This window comes from Nuphar pumila, chromosome 13 (assembly GCF_984573655.1).
Source record: "Nuphar pumila chromosome 13, dmNupPumi1.hap1.1, whole genome shotgun sequence".
In the NCBI taxonomy this organism is placed as follows: Eukaryota; Viridiplantae; Streptophyta; class Magnoliopsida; order Nymphaeales; family Nymphaeaceae; genus Nuphar; species Nuphar pumila.
Window position 1 is genome coordinate 46,278,179 of NC_143261.1, and position 4,683 is coordinate 46,282,861.

A 4,683-nucleotide genomic window follows, 5' to 3' on the forward strand; every position below is an offset into this window, starting at 1 on the left:
TGGCGCATTTAAGAAGGTCGAGTAAAGCTCGTGCTGTGGCGAATTCGATTCCAACAGAGGTCGATTTTTGTGAACCATCCGAAGCCCGGAGCAAAGGACGAAGGAAACTCGTGATAGCTGCCCCTTTCAAGAGCTCCTACGCCGCGTAACAAAGCAAGGTGCACTTCTTTTCCCCTTGATGTGATTCTATAATTCGAATCGGGAGTCGTTTGAAGAAAGAGCTCATCCGAGGGATGGATTGAGCTATTCTCATAAAACGACATATATAAAAATGTTTTGTTATGCTTTCTTGATGATTTTTAATATTCATATAGTTAGATAGGTTTAATTTGCATTTTATTTCATTCATTTAGCATATTTCATGAATTAATTAGGATTAATTTAGCCTTTATTTCAATTCTGCTTATTTTCAGTAGGTCTCTGTTTTTGTCAGTCAGTCCACACGTCATTTCATGCATTTTTTTTTATTAAAAATCCCAAAAAAATCACGAAATGCGACCTTAGGTGTCCCTAAAATTTTTCCAAAAATTCGGAGCCATTTGGATTCTTTTACTGCGGTAAACATTCAAAATGGCAAGTCGAGTTTTGTTACCCGGGATACGTTTTGAAAATCATTTGCCAACTTGTAAAATCGAGATATCCCTCATGGGAGATCCGATTTTCAATCCGAAAGCTGTTATGAACTCGGGAGCATGTCTAGTTTTTAATATGATTTGTTTAGATTTTTCTAATTTTTTTTAATGTCTGACAAAAATCCGAGATGTCGGTACACGTGTCAGAGCCTAATTTGGGCCTCTGAGATCTTGGATCGACTTAGGGCTATGGTTTATCTTTGTGTGTTGCTCCAAATCCGAAACTGTAAAAAGTGAAAGTGGTGTCCGAGATGTCCTCTGTTTTAATCTAAAAGCCTGTAATTTTTAGAATAGTGTTGACCCCTGCTTCGGATTTTTCTTGTCAGCCCCCTGTTTTGCTACATTTGTCTATTCTGTTAGTTTAGGCAGGAATCGTTATATTTTTATCTGTGTTTCCGTTGATCAAATGCCAAAGTCATAAACATGAAAGCTGTTCATGTAGATGTCGTGCATAACTCTGATTAATTTCATAAATTTCCATAGCCGTTTTGTATTTATTTAGCATTTGTCATCAGATTAGTGTGATTTTTACCTCTGTCAGAACTAAATCTCTGTTATTGAACTCACCATGGCTCAAATCCCAAGACTGTAAAAACCAAAAATGTTCCATTTCGGGTTTTTTAGCAGTCTGCAAAATATCAGAAGTTTCCATGGTGTAAATCTTGCATTATCATATTAGGCATTGCATTTGGTTCGGATCCATAGGCAAAATCCATCATTTTAGGACTTTCCTTGAATTTTAGCATTTAAATCATATCATTTCGTGATTTTTAGCATTCTAGGTTGTTTATCAGAGTGTTTAGATGCTTAATACCGAATTTGGTGCAATTTAGAATCCATTTGAGGTTCGGATCATCCATAATACCAAAATAGGGTCCCGCAGGACCCCGATCCAAGCGAAAAACAAGCGAAATTCGTTATTTTTGATAAATTGCAAAATACCAAATTCTGATTTTACTGTCTTAATGTGTCTAGCAGCATGTCATCATATCTCTTACTGCATTTCATCATCATTTGATTCAATTTGAATTTCAAAATCTCAATTTTACCAAGTTTTCCTTCAAAAAACCCTGATTTTAAAGATGTAACTTTAATTTTAGGGGTATTTTGGTCATTTTAACCTCAATTCCGAATTTCAAATTGTTTTTCACTGAATTTCTAGCATTTTCATCATTTCAAAATATCAAGGAAGCACGAGAATAGGGTTTATATCCAATTAAATCCAATAATTTCATAATATTATTGGAAAATCTTGGAAAAACCCACATATTTGAGCTAACCCAATTTCAAGTTTGGCAGGAACAATCAAAAGAAGGAGCTGAAGTCTGCAAATTTCTTTTATTTCCTTTATTTGGTGAAGTAATAATTTTGGAATAAGAGAGTTAATTTCCTGCTTAGACTAGGATGCATGTCATATAGTTTGAATTTATGCAATATCCTGATTATATGATTCATGCATTTTATTTCAAAAGCACTATGGATGTTCACGAATGACACGTGCACCAACTCTTAGGGAGTTGATGGACTCGGTGGGATCCATATTTACGGCCCTAGTCGGAATATGGACGAGACCCAGATCCGTCATCTTTCTACTAGTCACATTGAGCCTACACTCTTAGGCTATCTTAAAATGCACATCATATTTCCAAAGTTTTCAAAATCATGTGCATCAAATCAACTAAATTCTGAACATATTCATGGCCACAGTCAGAATATGTGAAGGATTTATCTTGACTTAATGCATATTTTTCCAACAAATCTCTTAGAAAATCTTTTCAAAGTGCATTCATTCACTTATGTCATTTGCATAATAGAATCATTGATTTTCTCAAGATTTTCTCAAGAAAACTTCATTCTCAAGAAATCGATTTCTCAAGAAATTCTAAGGATTTTTCAAAATCGGTTTTCCAAAGACAAGCTTTTCCACAATTTTCCCAGGAAAATGATATTTTCTTAAGATATTCAAAAGAGTTTTCCAATCTTTCTTCAAGATCCAAAATCGATTTCCGAGTATTTCAAAAAGGTAAAATTCCCAGGATTTCGATTCCCCAAGTTTTGAATTTCCTTCTCCAATGAGCTTTCCTATGAATTTCCATCATTTTCCTAAGAAAACTCTCAAAGTCCAAGTTTTCCTAAGAAGTGCTTCCCTTTTCAAAAAGTTCATCTTTTCTCAAGAATCAGTTCCATTTTCCCAAGATTTTCAACTATTTCTGAATTTTCCACATCTTTATAAGCTTTCTCATGTTTTCAAAAACCCCTTTTTTATCTGAGTTTCCTGAGAAATTGACCTTTTTCCTGAGAGATTCTTTCCAACTCCAAATGTTTTTCTAAGCATACATCATGTTTTCCAACTGGCATTTTCCAAAATCTCATAGCACATGCCTGAATTCTCTATGCATTTAGGATAGAACATAACTTTGATAATTTCGCTAAGTCAAGCATAGTTTTGGTCCTTGGTTCGATTACCCCTGTTAAAGGCGGCAGGAACGGTCGAACCTCGTACCCACAGGTCGAGCCCCATCCCATGGATTTTCCCGCAATTTTCAAAACGGAGGCGAGTATTTCAAAACAATTTCCAAAATCCGGTCAAAGTTTGAATCACGAAAGCGTTTCTCTCTTTTTCTCTTCCGCAAGGAAGGGAAGGCGGGGGAAAAATTTCGCGACGATAACAGGTTTGGCGACCGAGATGGGACCTGTCCTTGTCTGACCTAAATTATGCTTGACTTAGTTCAATTATCAAAATTATGTTCATAAAATGTCAGCTCTTTTACTTTCAATATCATGTGAACCTAGGAGCCTAGATTCTGACCTAGCTGACATTGATTACATATAGTTTAGGCATGGTTTGGTAGGACCATATTGAGGAGAAGCTTTCATGCTCACATAGACTTAGGTCTAAATACAACTCTCCTCAATTTAGGATCTGAATGCAAACAATGTATGCTTCTTCAAAGTTTTCAAAATCTATCTCTCTAGGACTTAGAGCCCTCTATTTCTTGCATGTGATCATTTTTTCAAAACCTCAATTACCTATCATTACCCGGTCTTCACGTTGCTGGGCTCTCTTCCAGAACCATAGTTCGGGACAGAGCCTCACAACTGGGCCAACTATTTGGGTTAACACCCCCCTACCACGTACTGCGGGCCACAGTCCGAAGTATATCGGTAGGCGCTCAAGGATGTTGGAAAACCTTACCTTAGAACCGGAGTTGAAACTCTATGCCACGTACCTTGGATTTCGATTCGGGTATATCGGCATAACTGGATTGGACAAAGATGATCTGAACCTAGAGTTACGATTAAGGTCCTACAGCTGTTTTCAAATTGATGCATCTAGAGTCAGCCTTTTAGGGAGTGCTGAATGTGCATAAATGTTTGTGCAGGATGTGATTGTATGTATGATTTTCTCAATTCTTTATGTTTCTCAATGTTTTTCAACTCATTAGGTCTTTTTCCAAATATCCTTATTTTCCACAAGGTCTTTTTCTCAAACCCTGGATGATTTTCTCAAATATCCCATTTCTTTCAAAACTCCAGGTGATTTTTCATTCTCTCGTTCTACTGGATCTCGGATTTCCAGCCTTATTCCAATCCTGCCTGCAAATTTTTGAAATTTCAAATTTTGCTTCAAAAACTTTTCCATATCTCCCAGTATATCTTCCAAATTTTATCCAATTTTTTGACATGTCTTTCCAATTCCATCATTTGTTTTTCCCTCAAGAGTGTTGGTTTCAAAATTCTTTTTTTCCATCATGCTAAACATCCCATGTGGTTCTGCAGAGGGCATTGGCATAGTTGTGTGATCCTGACAAGATCAAAGACCGTGCGTGCTACTTCAGCACATTAGTTACAGACAGTGAGTGAGAAATGGATTCCATAAAGTCTGTCAAAGAGGGAGCTCAGACCATCAAGGAGGAGATTGATCCCGCCATATATCGGTTGTTCAAAAGAATGATGATTGAGATATTATCCGAGCAAGCTGCAGCCAATTTCGGAAAAGTTCCTGTTAAAGAAGGGGCATCGATCACCATCCCTATGAGCATCATTGGAG